The sequence below is a fragment of the Erinaceus europaeus genome, chromosome 7 (assembly GCF_950295315.1).
Source record: "Erinaceus europaeus chromosome 7, mEriEur2.1, whole genome shotgun sequence".
NCBI lineage: Eukaryota > Metazoa > Chordata > Mammalia > Eulipotyphla > Erinaceidae > Erinaceus > Erinaceus europaeus.
Genome location: NC_080168.1, coordinates 121,811,662 through 121,832,996, shown reverse-complemented (window position 1 = coordinate 121,832,996; position 21,335 = coordinate 121,811,662). Strand labels below are relative to the sequence as shown.

The window sequence follows — 21,335 nt, the reverse complement described above, 5'->3', positions numbered from 1 at the left end:
CCCTAACAACTAACAAAGCAAACACGGTCCTCTTCTACCACACTTTTTCCCCTTAAAATCTTTATTTATTTTGAATAGAGATAGAGAGAAATTGTGAGATGAGGGAGATATAGTGTGGAAGAGAGACAGAGAGACACCTGCAGCATTGTTTCACCACTCATGAAGCTTTCCCCCCTGCAGGTGGGGACCAGGGGCTTGAACCTGGGTCCTAGTGCATTACAATGTGTGTGTTTAATCAGGTGCACCACCACTTGGACCCTTCCCCTACTTCCCCTATTTCTAAACTGGACACATGTTTTGAGTTTTTAAAAAATATTTATTTATTTCCTTTTGTTGCCCTTGTTGTTTTTTATTGTAGTTCTTATTGTTGTTGTTATTGATGTCGTTGTCGTTGGATAGGACAGAGAGAACTGGAGAGAGGCGGGGATGACAGAGAGGGAGAGAGAAAGACAGACACCTGCAGCAGACCTGCTTCACTGTCTGTGAATTGACTCCTCTGAAGGTGGGGAGCTGGGGGCTCGAACCAGGATCCTTACTCTGTGTCAGGCAGCCCCTCTGCTCTGTCCTCCATTGCTGACACTATGGCATATTTACATAATCACTGTTTTGCCTGATCTATCTTCTTTCTATCTCTAGACCCGCCCTGCCTGTAGAGTACATTAATCCCGCCAGTTAAAACCCTAGCAACCATTGCTATGGAAGCTTTCTACCTTCCCACTCTTTCCTTTTCTCCACCCCCTTTCCTAGCCATTTCCTTATCTGACCTGCCACTTCTGGCTCTAAATATATAAAAGCATTGTCTCTGATCAATAAAGACACATTGCGTTCCCACTCAGCCACAAGTTCCTGGTTTTTCTCCCACGTTGCTGAGTATGCAGCAGCCCAGGTTGGCTCTGGTTCAGTTCTCTCCAACCCAGAGAACACGTGCCCAGGAAGAAACACTCTTACGCTAGCCCTGTAACTCTGGTCCTTGTGCTTTGTGTCACCTGTGCTTAACCCACTTTGCTACCGCCCGACTCCCATGTTTTGTTTTTTGTGGTAACCTTAGCAAATTTTCTTCCTGTCTATTGGGAAGTGGGTGTGTTTGGGGGGGGGGTATCTTTTCTAATTTTTACTTGACTTTCCTGTGTGAACACTTTTCTTTTCTCTATCCTGCCTAGTAAATACTTGAGGGGTGGGGGATTAAGCTCACACATTACACTGTTCAAGGACCCAGATTCAAGCCCCTCGTCCCCACCTGCAGGGGAAAAGCTTCACAAGTGGTGAAGCAGGGCAGCAGGTGTGACTCGCTCTGTGTTCCTCTCTGCCTCCTCCTCCCCTCTCAGTTTCTCTCTGTCTCTATTCAATTCAAATATATATATTTTTGGCCTTGAGGGTCACTGCTGGGGCTTGGTGCCTGCACTCCAAATCCACTGCTCCTGGAGGCCATTTTTTCCCTTTTGTTGCCCTTGTTGTTTATTGTTGTGTTGTTGTTATTGTTGTTGTTATTGCTGTTGTTGTTGGATAGGACAGAGAGAAATAAAGAGAGATGGGGCAGACAGAGGAGGGAGAGAAAGACAGACACTTGCAGACCTGCTTCACCACTTGTGAGGCGACTCCCCTGTAGGTGGGGAGCCGGGGGCTTCGGTGCCACGTGTGCTTAACCCACTATGCTACCACATCACCCCCCCCAATGTATTTTAAAAAATAAAAAAATTCACATGTCATTAAAAACAGAAAGATGGTACGGGGACACGTATCATGATGCCTATAAGTCACTTGAAGAGATTTGGACATGAAGAACAGAATGAGTTTTGGAAAGGACACTGAAAGAAAAAATACAAGCTGAGGCCCTTCCTCACCATATAGCTTCAGAAGTTGTTCCAGTTAGCTTCTGCAATAGAAGTCTGATGTCCTTAGAGCCGTCGTTCACTTGCTTACCACACTGCAGGTCAGCAGTGTGGCTGGGCTACACAGAGATAGCCCACCATAGCTCTTGCTGTGACCACAGTGGGGGAGGAAGTAGAGGGATGGCAAAGATGGTGGTGATGGTTCCTCCCACACCTTTAGAAGCCTCCATTTGTGATGTGATGTGTACATCTCCCTCAGCACATAGGACTTTCATTCTCTGCTTCTCATAGTTGAATTTAATCAGGTGACTTATTTTGCCTGACAGGACATTTTCAAAAACAAACAAACACACAAACACAAAAATGACAGAACATATATTTAAGAAGTATTTATATGTGTCTCTTGTATTGTTGGAACTGAGAAACAGAACTCTGGTCAAGCCTAAACTAACATCTTGGAGAAGAAAGAATCACTTGGAAAGAAATAACAGATGTCTCAGCTGTTCTGACAGACGCCTCAGACATGTGAATGAGAGTGTCTTAGACCATTCAGTCTGTCAGGAGACCTGTGAGAAATTAGATATCATTGGTGCACTAAAAAAGTAAACCAAAGAAGGGCTGGGGAGATAGCATAATGTTTATGCAAAAGGCCAGAGGCTCTGAGATTCCCAGGTTCAATCCCCAGCACTACCTTAAGCCAGAGCTGAGCAATGTTCTAGTGAAGACAAACAAAACCAGACATAGAATATGTACTTTTTGGTTTGTTTATTTAAAATAACACATTGATTACAGGGATCAAAAGTCATTTACTATAGTGATTTTTTAAACACTTATAATTCTAAAAGATCTATTATTATTATTTTATGTTCTATTCGTGACTTAATAGCATTTTACAAGATTATAGGGTAATAGGGGTATAATTCCACACCACTCCCACCACCAAAGTTCTGTATACCTTACCCTACCCCCATCCCCACTAACAGCAGCCACCGTTGCTCTCTCAAAGTCACAAATATGGGTTAACTATATTAAAAATAGATATACACAAATTTTTCAAGTTCGTGTGTTTCAAAATTCTCTAAATTTTGAACTGCTAAATGATTTCACGTGAATAAAATCATCCAGTAGTCACCCACTGCTGCCTTACTTATTTCACTAAGGAGAATCACTGCCAGTTAAAAGATCTATTTTTCTGGAGGCTGGGTGCTAGCTAAGTGGGTTAAGTTTACCTGGCGCGAACCACCAGGACCAACATAAGGATCCTGGTTCAAGCCCCTGGCTCCCCACCTATAGGGGGGTCATTTTGTAAAACAGATCTGCAGGTGTCTTTCTCTCCCCCTTCTCTGTCTTCCCCTCCTCTCTCCATGTCTCTCTGTCCTATCCAACAATAGCTATAACAACAACAAGGACAACAAAATGGGGAAAATGGCCTCCAGGAGCAGTGGATTCTGTGGTGCAGATACTGAGCCTCAGCAATGACCCTGGAGGCAAAAAAAAAAATATATATATATATATATATATCTATGTTTCCATGCTTAAGTTGGCTGAATGACTGGGAGGATTCATTCATCAAGACAATGTAAAGAACTCTTGATCACACATAATAGTGTTACTGGTGTTATTTGATACACAGATTGTGTAACTGTTTTTGTAAGACAGAAAGTCCTTGCTGGGCAAAGAGTTTCATCAATGGAAAGGATGTCAAGAGTGACATCCTCTTACAGAGAAGTCCTAAGTCATCTTTTGAAAAATCTCATTTGTTTTATCTTAATGAGAGAGAGGTACAGGTGGAAAGACACGTGCGTGGAGAGAGGGAAATCCTTCTAGAGCACTGCTCAGCCCTTGCTTATTATGATGGGACTGGGGACCTCCGAGCCTCAGGCATGAAAGTCTTTTTTTTTTTTTTTTGCCTCTAGGGCCATTACTAGAACTTGGTGCCAGCATTATGAATCCACTGCTCCTGGCAGCCATGTTTTCCACTTTTGCATTAGATAGGACAGAGAAAGGGGGAGTCAGAGAGAGAGAAAGACAGACACCTGCAGACTGGCTTCACTGCTCAGGAAATGTTCCCCTTGCAGGTGGGGAGCCAGGGGCTCGAACTTGGATCCTTGAGTGGGTCCTTGAGCAGGGCTGTTGGTGTCTCTCTGTCTCTTTCTTTCTCTGTTACCCCCAACCCTCTTGATTTCTAGCTGTCTCTATCTGATAAATAAAAAAAGGTAATTAAAAATTAGAAATGCTGTGTTTGTATAGCAATACCCTTATGTAGAAACATCTTAAAGAACTGTTTAGGATGGAATGTTGGAGCTGCAGTGGTGCAATTGGTTAGCGTGTGGTACTTATACAGGATGGAATGCCCTTGAGAGAAATATTCCTAATTATAATTGTGGAAATTGTGAAAACAAAGCTTATCAGAAGAGACTAGTATAAACATGATTATAGCTGGGGCCCTATTCAGTGAGTCCTGAGATTCCCAAAGAGACATGATGGACCTAGACCTCAAATAAATCCCTCTCTCCATTGTTACTGGTCATTTCTATCAGGAACAACACAATAGACCCCTTTCTGGGCCCCCATAGGACCTTGCTCTCAACTTGGAACAACAATGGTAGAGTGTTTCTTCCTCTGAAGGGAGGATGGACAACTCTATGCTACACTTGAGGAAGATGGGTCCTGATATTGGGGCAGCTTAGAATGTTTCTACTCATGACCACAGAATGTGAGCTCAGATCTATAGGGATGCAGAGGTCACATAAGCTCCTAAGCTGAATATGGGCCCCAGACCAAATCAGATCAATGGGGTTTACAGTCAACAATATTTATACACTTTTCCCATTTTAGGGAGCTACACTCTTCCATGATCCAGCTTTCTGGTCCTTTTCCAACCATGACAGCATCTCCCCAGACAATAACTTGGATCCACCTGCATATCAGATGTCAGGTTCAGGGGAAAAAAGAAAAAGAAGAAGAAGAAGAAGAAGAAGAAGAAGAAGAAGAAGAAGAAGAAGAAGAAGAAGAAGAAGAAGAAGAAGAAGAAGAAGTAGAAGAAGAAGAAGAAGAAGAAGAAGAAGAAAAAAGCTAGTATAGCCATGGGCCCTTTGGAATATAACTAAAATATGCCTACTAGCTATCTACAAAATGGAGGACCCCCAACTCTTCAATTGCACTATTCTAGCCTTTAGGTTCATGATTGGTCAACAATTTGTTTGGCTTTATATGTTAACTCTCTTTCAGGTTCCATAGCATGATGCCAACCAGACTGCCCTGGACAGACAAACCCACCAGTGTGTCCTGGAGCTCCACTTCCCCAGAGACCCACCTTACTAGGGAAAGACAGAGGCTGGGAGTATGGATCAACCTGTCAATGTCCATGTTCAGCGGGGAAGCAATTACAGAAGCCAGACCTTCCACCTTCTGCATCTGACAATGACCTTGGGTCCATACTTCCAGAGGGTTAAAGAATAGGAAAGCTATCAGGGGAGGGGATGGGATACAGAGATCTGGTGGTGGGAATTGTGTGGAGTTGTACCCCTTTTATCCTATGGTTTAGTTAATGTTTCCTTTTTATAAATAAAAAATATTAAATAAATAAATAAATAATAAAAATAAAGAATGCATCAAGCAAGAGTTTAAGTTAAAAAAAAGTGATGACAGGGTAGGGGTAGATAGCATAAAGGTTATGCAAAGAAACTCTCATGCCCGAGGCTCTTCTGAAGTCCCAGGTTCAATCTTCCACACCACCATAAACCAGAGTTGAACAGTGCCCTGGTTAAAAAAAAAAAAGTGGGGGGTCGGGCGGTAGAGCAGCGGGTTAAGCGCACATGGCACAAAACGCAAGGACCATCAGGAGGATCCCGGTTCAAGCCCCCGACTCCCCACCTGCAGGAGGGTTGCTTCACAGGCGGTGAAGCAGGTCTGCAGGTGTCTATCTTTCTATCCCCCCTCTCAGTCTCCCCATCTCTCTCAATTTCTCTGTCCTATCCAACAACAACAACAACAGCAATGATAACAACAATAATGATGACAACAAGGGCAACAAAGTGGGAAAAAATGGCCTCCAGGACCAGTGGATTCGTAGCGCAGGCACCGAGCCCCAGCAATAACCCTGGAGGTTAAAAAAAATGAAATAAAAATTTTTTTTATTAGTTTTATGGCGAATACTTTGGAATACTTGTAGGTGTAGAGTGATTTAATGAATGTACTTGTTCCAAAATGATAATAAGCATAAGTTTAGTGAATATTTGTCACTACACAGTTATATTAAAAAAAACAACAACGTTATTTATTTGTGTAAAAGAGAACCAGAGTATCACTCTGGCCCATGCCATGCCAGTGATTGAACTCAAGACCACAAACTTGAGAATCTAACACTTTACCCACTGTACCACTTCCCTGGCCACACTCGACATATTTTTAAAAGTCCAATTTCTGTATGGTTTGGAAACTGAAAGGTTAACTCTCTTTTCCACATACAGTGATATCATTTAGTCGAATTACTGTCCTATAACTCTACAGTGTGGAGGGGAGGAGGACCTTTATTGATGGCCAACGAAAGGAACATTTTGAAAGACTAGAATTTAGTGCAGAACAAGGTAAGTGTTAGAGCAGGCAGCTTACAGACTATTTCAGCAGAGCACAGAGAAGGATGAGAATGCCCCAGGCAAGTCTCCAGACTGGTAGTGGTCTTCAGGAATGAAGGAAAACTTTCTTTTTCATTTCCTGCTTCTGGATCAAAACCCACCAGCCAGGAGACCTTAGCATTATTTTCAGACATTATGGCATACAGTAATACTTTTCCAGATGTGTTCCTTGTAACAATAATTCATCAAGATGCTTAGTTTGAAAGACCTAAGGAGATAAATCAACTGGGCAAATACAATATGATAAATCCTGCTTTTTATCTGATGAACTACAGTATTTTGAAGACTTGAAGAAATACTGTAGTAAGTAAATCATTACTTCTTTTTATTTTCCTTTTCTGTTACTCTTGTTTTTATCATTGTTGTGGTTATTATTATTGTTGTTATTGATGATGTTGTTGCTAGATAGGACAGAGAGAAAAGGAGAAAGGAGGGGAAGACAGAGAGGGGGAGAGAAAGACAGACACCTGCAGATCTGCTTCACTGCTTGTAAAGTGACCCCCCCCCCCGCATGTGGGGAGCTGGGGGCTTGACGGGATCCTTAGGACAGCTTGAGTTTCATGCTGTGTGCACTTAGCCCGCTGTGCTACAGCTCGACTCCTTTAATCTAATTTATTCTTTTTAAGATGTAGTGTTCAGTGTTTATATTTCTATAAAATATTGTAACAGCTCATGTAATTGATATTTAGTTGAGAAATTCAGAGTTAGTTGGTTTAATGTTTAATCCTCTCTCTCTCCATATATATGGAATGTATGTGTATGCTAGGCGCTCTGGGAAGACACAAAGATATATTAAATATGGTATTGGTCTCAGGAAGTCAATAGACACAATAAAGAATATAAAACCGGTACACACACAATATTATATGGAATAGAAAGAGGTAAGGACAGTGTCAGTGGGATGGTTTCATTGGAGGTAACAAAATTTAGCTCGAAGTGGCTTGATAATAAGAAGGAAAAATCAGCTTATGCAACTGGAAAGTTCAGAGGTAGGTCAGGCTGAATGAACTTACTTTGTCAGAATTCAGGCTTCATTTCCCTGCGAATGCAACAGTTCTGCCCTGCTCTCCAGACCAACATCACGTTGACTTCCTTGAAGGGGAAGAGATATTTGTCATTAGCTATGTGAGCCATAAAGTCTTTAATTTTCAAATCCAGGAAGAGAATGTTCCCTCTTATAACCACTGGTCAAAAGTGCTAACATTTGTAGTGATATTGATACTAGTAGCCTTTCCCTTGAATCAGTTCATCTGGCCTGAATTTAGATCTGTTTGACCTGGACCAATGACTTAGTCAAGAGAAATGAGACTTTTTTTTTTTTTTTTTTGCCTTTTTTACCTTCAGGGTTATCACTGGGGCTTGGTGCCAGCACTACGAGTGAGTCCACTGTTCCTGGAGGCTATTTTTCCCATTTTGCTGCCCTTGCTGTTGCCCTTGTGGTTGTTATTGTTACTGTTGTAATAGCTGTTGTTGTTATTGGATAGGACAGAGAGAAATTGAGAGAGGAGGGGAAGACAGAGAGGAGGAGAGAAAGACAGACACCTGCAAACCTGCTTCACTGCTTGCAAAGGGACCCCCCTCCCTGCAGGTGGGGAGCTGGGGGCTCGAACTGGGATCCTTACTGTCCTGCACTTTGCCCAACTCCCCATTTTTAATTTTCTAAAATTATCTTTATTTATTTGATAGATACAGCCTGAAATTTAGAGGGAAGGGATGAGAGAGAGAGAGAGGGAGAGAGAGAGAGAGAGAGAGAGAGAGAGAGAGAAACCTGCAGCACTGCTTCACCACTTGCAAAGCTTTCCCCGTAGGTGGGGACTGGGGGCTCAAACCAGGTCCTTGAGCATTATAACATGTGCGCTCAATCAGGTGCGCCCTCACCCAGCCCCTGAAACACCTGAATTGGGTGGTGGTGTTGGTGGTGAGTGTTTTGCAGTCACCTGTTATGGGAAGACAAGAAATCGCACCTCCGTGGCAACAGTAGTTTATAAACCATCAATTTCCCCTCAATAAAATGCTAGAAATACCCTGCATTTTTACAAGACAGGTTTTGAAAGGAATGTCATTGCTTTGAATTTGCCCATACTGTTTGACATTGGATGATGAGTAATTTAAAAGACTCAAACAGGATGCTTTTCATTGTGTACACAGCACACCAAAACTGTCAGTTCTGGAGCATTAATAGCATGAACTGAGTGAAGAGGGAGCACAGTATTTCTTCTACATGTGGAACCAGATGTGGGGTTCCCTGGAGGAAGACTGAGCAGTGGCTGCTTCAGTAGTATATGCCCAGCTGTTGTTAATCTTTATTTATTGGATAGAGACAGCCTGAAATCAAGAGGGAAGGGAGAGAGAGAGAGAGAGAGAGAGAGAGAGAGAGAGAGAGAGAGAGAGAGAGAAGATTTCCCCTTGCAGTTGGGGACAGGGGGCTCAAACTCAGGTCCTTGTACATTGTAACATGTGCACTCAACCAGGTGTGCCACCACCCAGCGCGTATGCCCAGCTTTTTAAAATGTCTCCCTGACTTCTTTTCTTTTCTCTTTTTTTCTTTATCATCCATCCATCCATCCATCCATCCATCCATCCATCCATCCATCCATCCAATCATCCACCCATTCATTCATTTTAACTTATATATTTCTTTCAGCCTCGTATTGTATACAGCTCCTGTGAAGCCTTTTAGGTGACCGGAGTCACTTCTTTTTCTTCTTTCTTAGTGATTTAGTAGTGCTTTCCAAGATTGTAAGAGATTAGGGATGTAGGAGTCCCTTCTGATCATTCCCTTTGATGAAGTTTGTTCCTCCCAGGAACAACCCCCAGCTTCAAGTAGTGGTCATTCTGCCTTGCATCCTTGCTCAAATATGCAATTACCTCTAGGTTAAAAGAAGAGGATTAACAGAACTAGCTCTAATTGCTTGTTTTTGTAGACTTGTTAAAAAAGACTTGGGCTCTAGAAACAGAGAGGGGAGCCAGACAGAAGGCAGCCTGGAGTTCAATAGTCTTGTAATCTTTGGCTCCACAGGACTATAAAATTGGAAGTGTTGACTAAATGCAAACAGCCTTCAGTCTGAGAGGCCCAGACCCAAAAAAGGACAAGAGGCCCCATCCATCATTCAAAAAGGCAGAAGGGTTTCATTACGCTCCCTGGGTTGACCTGTTAATGGATGGCCCCATTTGATTTTTCCTTTCCAGAAACATCAGACCTGGAGCTCTCTGCCACACAACAAAACATTTCTGGGCTTCTGTGTTCCTAGAATTTAAGAATAAATGAGGCCTCTTGCAAAGGTCTGGCATGAAAGGAGTAAATTGGAAATATTAAGGGACGAGGGCACAGTCATAATGCTCTCTTGTTTCCTGGTGCCACTCTTGAGGTAATGGTTACAAGCTTGTAATTTGTGAGAAGGAGATTAAGTTCAATGTTAAAAAGTTATTACAGGCAAGTAGGAACAGGGGGGCTTTTCTTTGGGGGGGGGGAGGGAAGTGTGAAGAATGACCAGTCAGTCACCTCCTGGCCTCTGAGCATTCAAGGTTCCCAGAGGGTATGTGGTTTAATAAGTATGGACCGTTTTGCTGAGTGAGAGGACATTTTAAAAAGTTAAGATGGAAGCTCTTTCAAGTGATTCACTTAACAACAAAGCTTACTTTCCCCTTCGTGGGGCCTCTGGGGAATTCACAGGGAATCTTCATAGAGGTGAAGCCTAGTTTTTAAAGTCTGATCTGTCTGCTACAGCTGATGGATTTGTGGAATCAAAGATAGATTGTTTTCATTTAAGAAGATGCACTCTAATGTCACAGCCAAGCTGATGATCAAAAATATGTTAGAAGAAGAATATAGAACTTCAAAAAAGAAAAATAAAAGAATTGGCGTACGACATATAAATAAAGGACTCTGGGATGGTGAGGGGGGAGGGTTCAGGACCTGGAACATGATGGCGGAGGAGGACCTAGTGGGGGTTGAATTCTTATGTGGAAAACTGGGAAACGTTACACATGTACAAACTATTGAATTTTACTGTTGACTGTATACCATTAATTCCCCCAATAAAGAAATTTAAAAAATAAAAGAAGGCTGAAATAGTAAAGGGATAATGATGATGACTTTATTTTCTTTCTAAACTGCATTTTTTGGTGGGGAGCTACAAAGCTAATTTCCATCTGTTTCAGGGAAGAGCGATTTTGTTCAACTTTTAGAAAATATTTTTCCTACCAGGGTGATCTCTGCGGCTTGATACCTCCATGATGATTCCACCATTTCCCATAGTCATCCCCCCCTGTTTTCTTTCTTTTCTGATAGAGATGGAAATAGAGAGGGAGAGAGAAAGAGAGACAGTAGCAGCATTGGTCCATCACTCACAAAACTTCCCTCCTGTAGGTGGAGACCAGGGGCTTGAACCCAGGTCTTTAAACATAGTAATGTGTGCGTTCTACATAAGGGGTCTGCCATAGCTGTCCCTTCCCACACCCAATGTTCTTAAATGTTTTCAGTGAACTTCTCTTTCCTCCCCCTTCAGAAGAAGAATCTGTTATTTTAAGGAGACTTTCTTATTTGATATGTTATCTCCCTGGCTTAACAAATTAAAATGTAAAGAAAGATTGTCTTTTAAAAGATTTTATTTTTGTATCAATTCATTAAGTTTTGTGAGTGATAGAGAGCAGAACACAGCATAGTTCTGGGATGTATCTTTGCTAAGGATTAAACCTCTCAGACTTCTGGGACTTCTTACATACAAATCCTGTGCTTTCGTGCTAAGCTGTCTCCTGGTCCCAGGAATAAACATAATATTTGGTAACTAAAGTAGTGACGATCATGTAATACAATGATTAGAGAAATTATTATTATTGTTTTTTTCATGCTTGTCTGCTTACTTTTTCCCTCACTCACTGAAGTACAAGTTCAGAGAGGGAGACTTAATTCTGCTTGCTGCAGTATTCCGTGTCAAGAACAGGAGATCTTCATATGAGGCCTCAAGAAACATGCAGGAGAAGCAAAGTCCAAACAGAAAAGATGAAAGAATGAACTCATATCGAGATCCTGCAGCCAATTGACTTTTTGTTCTTCTTTCTAGGTTCAAGGACCTTGTGGAATTTGAACTTGCACAGGCTTATCAACTATGGCTGATTGTGAGTGATAGCAATATAGATACCTAAGAGAGTCATGTTCATTGAGGTTAGCTCTGAGTGCTCTCTCTCTCTCTCCCTCCCTTCAAAATGTTTCTGAGCATGAAAATTTCATTCATTTAAAGAGACTTGTTTTCTGGGAGTGGAGAAATGATATCTTGATTGTGGAATCAAATGGAAGACAAGCAAAGTTTTAACAACGCCCTATTCCTGATCTCATCATTATCATTTCAGTGCCCAACCCCACAACTTGATATATAGTATTCATTCAATACTTGCTGGATTGGTTCAGTCAAAAAGCATGGGTCAAAAGCTTTCACTTTTGCTTTTACATTGTGGCATACCCGAAGCCACTAGACCCCAGACTAAGTGAAATGGTTTATAGCATGTTGACTCTAAAAACAAATGAATACAGTTGCCAAGTCTGGGTACACTTTTTGTCCTTCAGCTTGGAAAAAAAAAAGGGCAGTGTTGGGATTAGTGTTTCCAGCCTACTGGACACCTCTGCTAGTAACTTAATGAATACACAAATAGAAAATTTCTTTCCATCGACATTTCAGATGATGGTACTGAAGCAGCTTTGTCCCACTATGCGAGCTGAGTCTCAAAGTGGCAGGACAGAACCACTCACCCAGTAAGCAAGGAACCTTGCCTTGCTGTGGCCAGTGAGGATGTGTGTAGTCACTGCCTACAGCTGGAGCTGACAACTTAGCTCCCCTATACTTAGATGGCTGATTGCTGGCATCATCTATGCACACAGAAATGAGTTGTTCTAGGCTAGTTTCTGTAATAAACACAGAACCCTCAACGGTCTCACGGTCCTGGCTGTGAGTCAATCCAGCTGTGTCCCTCCGTCATTTGGCTGTCCCGGAAGGACTTCACCTGTGTTCAGGGCCAAGCCTTGGGGAACTGAGATTGGGCCAAATCACTTTGACCACAGGACTATTGGCATCTTGAGACAGTTCTCCTGTTGTTCAGTGAAGTGAATGAATTGAATTATCCTAACTCAGAGATGAAGCCAGTAGGGCAGTGGAGGGAGTGTTCTGCATGCACAGATAGACAGAGAAGTAGGAATGTCCTTATGTATGCTGATGCTTTCTGTTGGCACTCATTTTCTGTCAATACGGTGGGTAGTTCATACATAGGAAATCAGATAGAGTAAAGAAGGGAGGGTGGAGAAAGGTTTCTCTGGTCTATGGAACATCTGAATCAGGCATCTTTGGGGAGAGAGACAGATACAAAGGAGATGAAAAATCATTCTTGCCCTCCAGAAACTATAACCTAATGTTACATACAATTTACACTGGATGCAAATAGTGCATATGTTTTTAAAAGCTTTATTTATTTGTGTGCCTGTGTGAGTGTATGAGAGACAGAGAGACAGAGAGACAGAGAGAGAGGGAGAGGGAGAGGGAGAGGTGAAGAGAGACTAGAGAACTGTTTAGCTCTGGCATGTATGCTGCTGGGGCTTAAATCTAGAATGTCATGCATGTAACTTCTTTGCTTTACTAGTGAGCTATTACCCCTGTCCTATAAAAACATATTTTTGGGGAGTCAGGCGGTAGTGCAGTGGGTTAAGTGCACATGACGTGAAGCACAAGGACCGGCATTAAGGGTCCCGGTTCGAGCCCTGGCTCCCCACCTGTAGGGGAGTCTCTTCACAGGCAGTGAAGCAGGTCTGCAATTGTCTGTCTTTCTCTCCCCCTCTCTGTCTTCCCCTCTTCTCTCCATTTCTCTCTGTCCTATCCAACAACAAAGACATCAACAATTACTAAAACAATAAAACAACAAGGTTAACACAAGGGAATAAAAAAAACTTTAAAAAACATATTTTTGGATGTAGGAAGACAGTTTAATGTCATTTTGTTTGCATGTGGTATATGATAAGAGGTGTATTTACTTTAATATATTACATTAAGAATGGTTGATGATCAATGCTTTTTTTTTTTTGTCTTTTGGAAGATAGGATATATCTTCACTTTCTTTTCTTTTTGCTTAAGTGCCAGAGTTATTAAAAATAGTATGACAGTTGTATAATACACAGGGGCAGGTTTTATTGAAACTTAAAGCAAAATAATGAAAACATCTGATTCAATGATATATATATATATATATATATATATATGCATTCCTTGACATTTATTTTCTTCAGATTTCTTCTTAATGATGAAAGTACACTGAAGAAAATCCTATCTATTAAGATGTATTTCATCCTTTGCTGAAGCATACATGCTTTTTCAGAGTCCCTTTCCATTATCAGTTTAATAAGGACGATATTTTTAACTTCAGACCCTTGAGGATTATTTTTATTTCTTGGGAAAATCCTCCCCCCCCCCCAATCACTCTCTGTCCTTCTCACTAGCTGAGAGAATACAGCACCATATAAGTCTCTCTTTCCCTCCTACGGTATGTTTTATAATTCCAGTATTCTCTGCTTCAGCTCAGCTTCCAAATCTAATTCATTTGTTAGGCCTATTTTTACCTTGAGACATGAAATCTGAATGTGTTGCTAAACTATCAGAGAAAGTGCTTTTCTTTGTGTCTTCCTTCTAAGGCAATGCATGCCTTCCTTTCCGAATGCTATTATTTATTTATAGCAGTGGGCTGTGAAAATGGAACACAGACAGGCTGCCTACCACCCTTGTCACTTTTTTTTTTTTTGGTTGGAGTAGTTAGTCATTAGCACTGAACTGTGTGGTCATGAGTGAGAAGGGAATAGAAAAATGTCAAATCCAACCTGCTTCATTTCCCTGGTTCTGGGGTGAAATTTGTGGAGGCGTTTCCTGGGGTCTACCCCAGGCACTCCCATGATCATGGGGCTACAGGTATGTGGTGTGTGTACCCAGCACTCTTTGCCCTGAAAGTCTATGTCTGTGGAGACCTTTCAGTCTGGATGTGCTTGTTTATGGCCCTACAGGAACAAATAATCCCCAGATTGAAGTCTAAGCATATCTGCCTTCAACATCATACCCTTCCCAGGTTGGACTATTCTTTTCCTCTAGTTGCTGGTATCTGGAAGTGTTCCAGATAGTTATGGTTAGAGTAGCTGAAGGAACGGGAACATGGTGGCCCCATGGCAGGCCTGAAATCCTCACATCATCTCTATCTGCATTTCATCAGCTAAGGCAAGTCATCTGAGCACTTCTGACTTCATCGAGGTCATATTGGTCTGTCGGAAAAGTCATGATGTGTTTTTTCTTTGTTTTTTAAATTAAAATTTTTTTTTTAAATTTACTTATTCCCTTTTGTTGCCTTTGTTGTTTTATTGTTGTAGTCATTACTGTTGTCTTCGTTGTTAGATAGGACAGAGGGAAATGGAGAGAGGGAGGGGAAGACAGAGAGGGAGAGAGAAAGATAGACACCTGCAGACCTGCTTCACCGCCTGTGAAGCGACTCCCCTGCAGGTGGGGAGCCGGGGCCTTGAACCGGGATCCTTACTCAGGTCCTTGATCTGCGTGCCATGTGCTCTTAACCCCCTGCACTACCGCCCGACTCCCGATGTGTTTTTTCTATGCAAAAATGTGTCATGACTTTTTCACCTGCCCCATCTCTCTTTCTCTCTTTCTCTCTCAGAGACAGACCCTGTGGGGAGGGAAAGTCACTGGCATATTTAATGAATAAAGGACTACAGCGGGCACCACTGATTTTTCATTTGGAGCCATGTTGATGAAAAGGCAGGGACATTGTCCAGTCACAGACTGAATCTTGTTGACTGTGCTAAGCAGAAAGCTAGTATGTTACCCCTAGGCTCTCAAAAGTTACATTCCAACACATGACCTCTTCTTCTTCTTCTCGCGTTTGCCCTTCTTCCGTAGCCAGTCAACAGCGTCAGGTTGAGCCTGATGTCAAGTTTCGAGACCTCCTTGGAATCTGGAGAGGTGGCAGTCGTTGACTATGTGGGTCATAGTCTGTCTGGAGCCGCAGGGGCAGTTCGGGTCGTCTCTGGCTCCCCAGCGATGGAACATAGCGGCGCACCGGCCATGGCCTGTTCGATAGCGATTGAGGAGGGCCCGATCATAACGTGCTAGGTCAAAGCCGGGTTGACGCTTGCAGGGGTCTGTGATGAGGTGTTTGTTCTTGACCTCAGCTGACTGCCAACTCTGTTTCCAAGAGTCTGGAACAGAGAAGTTCAGTGTAGGCATAGGGGACCAGATTGGGTGATGAGACGTCAAGCGTTGGACAGGGTGGGCGAAGATATCCGCGTATATTGGCAGGTCCGGTCGAGCGTAGACGTGGGAAATGAACTTAGATGATGCCGCATCCCGACGAATATCTGGCGGGGCGATGTGGCTAAGAACTGGCAGCCGGGAGTCGGGCTGTAGCGCAGCGGGTTAAGCGCAGGTGGCGCAAAGCACAAGGACTGGCATAAGGATCCCGGTTCGAACCCCGGCTCCCCACCTGCAGGGGAGTCACTTCACAAGCGGTGAAGCAGGTGTGCAGGTGTCTGTCTTTCTCTCCCCCTCTCTGTCTTCCCCTCCTCTCTCCATTTCTCTCTGTCCTATCCAACAACAACAACAACAATAACTACAACAATAAAACAACAAGGGCAACAAAAGGGAATAAATAAATAAAATAAATATTTAAAAAAAAAAAAAAAAAGAACTGGCAGCCATGGAACCGGGGTGGAACGGATGGTTCCAGAAATGATCCTCATGGAGGAATATAATTTGCAATCGACCAAGTGGACATTGGGGGCTATGGAACCATACTGGGGCACAGTATTCTGCAGTGGAATAGCATAATGCCAGAGAGGATGATTGTAGTGTGGAAGCACTCTCACCCCATGAGGAGCTGGCCAGTCTTGCAATGATGTGATTCCTTGCGCCCACCTTTGCTGCAGTTTTTATGAGATGTTCGTGAAATGACAGGGTGCAATCGAGAGTAACGCCAAGATAGACTGGCTGGGCTTCGTGCCGGATTCTCATATCGCCAAGTTGCACATTAAGCTCACGCGAGGCCGAGGCATGGTGTAGGTGGAAAACAGATGATACCGTTTTTTGCAGTGCTAGGGATTAGTCGCCATTTTTTACAGTAATCAGATATCAACATGATCTCTAATACCCTGGAATGGAGATGGCATCAGATTACGATTTTGATATATATATATATGTATTTTTTACATCACTTACCAGATGTATAATCTTTTAAAAAATCTTTATTTATTGGATAGAGACACTCAGAAGTCCAGAGGGAAGGAGGAGATAGAGAGGGAGAGAGATAGAGAGACATCTGCAGTCCTGCTCCACCACTTGTGAAGCTTTCCCCCTGCAGATAGTATCCTTGTAACATGTACACTCAGCCAGGTGTGTCACTACCAGGCCCCCAGATGTGTAATCTTGACAAAATTAATGGTCATCTGTGTCTCAGTATCTTCATCACATAATACGGGGGTAATAATGGCACTGACCTTTAGGGTTGGAGTTAAATGTGTTAGTGGGTGTAAGCACTTAGAAACCTGTCCAGAAAGAACAGGTGATACGTAATAACTGGTAGCTATAATCGTCATCATCAGTTTAATAATCCAAGGTAAAGATCAGAGTTTAATTTTGACACAATGTCTAAGTCCTTAACTAATAGAAAACAGAAACTATGAAACACTTCATGAAATACAATTCACAGCTTCAACTTTGAAGTTTCCATTAGCAAGCACAGTGGCAGTTTAGTCTGTGAAAGCCTATTTGCAAAATGTACCTTTAGGGGGTAGATAGCATAATGGTTATGTACAGAGACTCTCAAGCCTGAGGCTTTCAAGTTCTAGGTTCAATCCTTCATACCAGCATGCCAGAGCTCAGTAGTGCTCTGATTAAAAAAAAAAAAATTACAAAGTATGTTTAGTGAGTCTAGAATTCAGTGCTGACGTCTAAACCAGTGGGGTTCATACGGGGCTTCATGGGGGGGGTTCCTTCTAAGGTCGCTGTGGGGTGTTTGTGGGGGGAGACACAACGAATCTAAGCATGTGGGATTCATTTTCCTCCAAACCCTACTCTATTTTCCATTGTATTAATAGCTCTAGAACAGCAACCTTTGCAAATTTAAAACATGAGTTTTCTCGTGTGATTCTGGGAACCCATGCCTTTTTTTTTAAAAAAGGGGGACCCATATACAGTACAGGAGCCTGTGTAATCTCTGCATCCTTGTAGGTCTGAACTCATATTCTGTGGTCATACCTAGGAACATTCTAGGTTGCACTCATTACCAGCCCCACCTTCTTCGAGTGATAGAGTATTTTGGTCCAACCTCCATGTTCCATGGCTGCCAGTTCTTAGCAACATCGCCCCGCCAGATATTCGTCGGGATGCGGCATCATCTAAGTTCATTTCCCACGTCTACGCTCGACCGGACCTGCCAATATACGCGGATATCTTCGCCCACCCTGTCCAACGCTTGACGTCTCGTCACCCAATCTGGTCCCCTACGCCTACACTGAACTTCTCTGTTCCAGACTCTTGGAAACAGAGTTGGCAGTCAGCTGAGGTCAAGAACAAACACCTCATCACAGACCCCTGCGAGCGTCAACCCGGCTTTGACCTAGCACGTTATGATTGGGCCCTCCTCAATCGCTATCGAACAGGCCATGGCCAGTGCGCCGCTATGTTCCATCGCTGGGGAGCCAGAGACGACCCGAACTGCCCCTGCGGCTCCAGACAGACTATGACCCACATAGTCAACGACTGCCACCTCTCCAGATTCAAAGGAGGCCTCGAAACTTTACATCAGGCTCAACCTGACGCTGTTGACTGGCTACGGAAGAAGGGCAAACGCTAGAAGAAGAAGAAGGCCCAACCTCCCTTGAGAGAATGGGGCAGTCCCTACCATTGTTGAATCACGTTGAGGGCAAGGTCCTGTAGGGGCCCACAAAAGGATCAAATCTATGGTTTTTTTCCAGTTAACCATATTTATATCCGTTTCCTATATTTGGGAGTTATCTCTTCTCTCATCCATCTGTCTAGTCCTATTTCCAACTCTGACACCATCTCCCCAGACAATACCTTTGGCCTATCTGTATGTTAGCTGTCGGGCTCAGGCAAAAATTCAGTAAAATCATGGGGCCCTTGGGCATACTTAAAATAGATCTACTAGTTTTTTCCAAAATGAGACCCCAAGTCTCATCTGCTATACTTCTGCCTTTAGGTTCCTGATTATTAAACAATTTTTTCTGCTTTATATATTAATTCTTTTTCTGTTATCAAGTTGCAGATGATACTATGCAGCCAACCAGACTTCAATGGGCAGATGACCTCACCAATGTTTCCTGGAGCCCCACCTCCCCGGAGCCCTGCCCTCCTAGAGAAAGATAGAAACAGGCTTGGGGTATGGATCAACTTGCCAACACCCATGTTCAGCTGAGAAGCAATTACAGAAGCCAGACCTTCTCCCTTCTGCACCCCATAATGATCCTGGGTCTATACTCCCAGAGGGATAAAGAATAGAGAAGCTTTCAAGGGAGTGGGGGAGGGGATGGGATACAGAACTCTGGTAGTGGGAATTGTGTGGAATTGTACTTCTCTTATCCTATGGTCTTGTTGATATTTTTAATTTTATGAATAAATTTAAAATTTTTTTTAAAAGGTGGGAGGCATGATACTATAGAGACTTCTGTGCTCTATGTTGAAGAGTAGGATAGTGGATAAACACTGAAAAGAGTTTCTGCATAGCCCATAAGCTGATGTCAAAATACACAGTTATAGGAGTCTGGCAGTAGTGCAGCGGGTTAAGCACAAGTGGCGCAAAGCACACAGACCCATTGTAAGGATTCTGGTTTGAGCCCTGTGCTCCCTACCTGCAGGGGAGTCACTTCACAGGAGGTGAAGCAGATCTGCAGGTGTCTTTCTCTTCCCCTCTCTTTCTCCCTCTCCTCTCTCCATTTCTCTCTGTCCTATCCAACAAGAGTGACATTTATAATAACTACAATCATAATAAAACAACAAGGGCAACAAAAGGGAATAAATAAATAAATATTTTTAAAAATTTTAAAAAGCCACACAGTTCTGTGAACAGACAACCTCAGGGTAGCTGCTGTGAGCATGCAGGACAAACAGTACCAAAGGTCATATAACTGATGGTTATCTGGCCAAGTAGGAAGTTCCCTAACTGATATGCAGAAGTCATTGCTATTCTGATGCAGATCAATAAGGAAGGAAATTGAAGATAAGAATTACAGGAAAATTCTGGAGGAGTCTTTCAGGAACTTATCAAGGGAAAGCATTCCTGTGATTAGGTGTAAAGAGAAAAGAGACAGCATTACTAAATTACGTTTCAGTATTAGCTATCCCACTGTCTGCATTTATTTATCTTCTAAATATTTTCAGATGTGTTGATCTGTGTCTTTCTCTGTTTTTTTGCTTTCCTCCTGCTCTCTTCCACTCCACCATCCTTTGCTCCCTTCTTTCATCCCTCTACCACACAGGGTAAACTTGGTGATGAGCTAAAAATGAATGTCCTCGACAACCTTTTAATCAGCTTGTGCTGCTAAAATTGGAGGAAATAATTACCACAAAAGAAAAACTCACAAGGCTAGAGAGGAATTCCTAAGAGTTGATGTGACAAGTACTTTGTTCCTGAATGAAATTATAAAGAGATGAAAATGAGATGCGAGGTAACTAATGCTAATGACATAACCTCAGTTAATAACAGAGAAAACTGAAAATAATATTCACCAAGGAGAAAAATAATTTAGTTTGGTGGTATTTGCTCTGGGAACTAAGTTTTTTTTTTAATATTTCATTTTATTTATTTATTTTTCCTACCAGAACACTGCTCAGCTCTATTTTTCTTTTTAAATATTTATTTATTTATTCTCTTTTGTTGCCCTTGTTGTTTGATTGTTGTAGTTATTGTTGTTATTGATGTCATTGTTGGATAGGACAGAGAGAAATGGAGAGAGGAGGGGAAGACAGAGAGAGGGAGAGAAAGACAGACACCTGCAGACCTGCTTCACCGCCTGTGAAGCGATTCCCCTGCAGGTGGGGAGCCGGGGGCTCGAAGCAGGATCCTTACTCTGGTCCTTGTGCTTTGCGCCACCTGCGCTTAACCTGCTGCGCTACCGCCGAACTCAGCTCTATTTTTCTATTTTATGGTGATAGCAAGAATTGAACCTAAGCCTTTGGATCCTCAGGCATGAGAGTCTTTTTACATAAACATTGTGCTATCTCCCCAGCTCTGTTTGTTATACTAGAATACATACAGCTCAGCTCTGGCTTCTGACTTGAGTAAGAAGTGATATGGTAAGTGATGTGAAAATACATCAAAATCATAATCCGATGCTATCTCCATGCCCAGGTGTTAGAAACCATGTGTTGGCATGTAACTTTTGAGAGCCTAATCTTCTCAACATTACTTACTGTCCTGGCGGGGGGTGGTAGTTTTACTTTTAATTAATTAATTTAATTAAAAAGTTTTTTTTTCTTGTTATTGCCACCAGAGTTATTGGGGGCTTGGTGCCAGCACTACAAATTCACTGCACTACAAAGGGTCGCTTTTGTTTCCTTCCTTCCTCCCTCCTTTTCTTCCTCCCTCCCTCCCTTTCTTCCTTTCTTCCCCCCCTTTCCTTTTATTTTTTATAGTACAGAGATAAATTGAGGGTGGGGGAGATAGTGACAGAGTGATACCTGCACTATTTGCTTCACCACTCATGAAACTTTCTCTAGCAGGTGGGGAGTGGCGGCTCGAACCCGGGTACTTGTGCATGGTAAATGTGTGTTTTCATCTAGGTGTGCCACTGCCATGTTCTGGGTCTTGCAATTAATTTCTTTTT

At 42.6% G+C, this 21,335-nt stretch overlaps 1 long non-coding RNA gene across 1 annotated transcript in view; it reads left to right on the top strand.

Moving 5' to 3' along the window:
- Positions 1-19,345, top strand: part of LOC132539329 (uncharacterized) — a 30,115-nt gene extending 10,770 nt beyond the window's left edge. Inside the window, exons 3-4 of the long non-coding RNA XR_009550578.1 lie at positions 11,530-11,630; positions 18,773-19,345. This is a non-coding gene — a long non-coding RNA (uncharacterized LOC132539329). The remainder of the gene's footprint in view (positions 1-11,529; positions 11,631-18,772) is intronic.
- Positions 19,346-21,335: the final 1,990 nt, after the last annotated feature.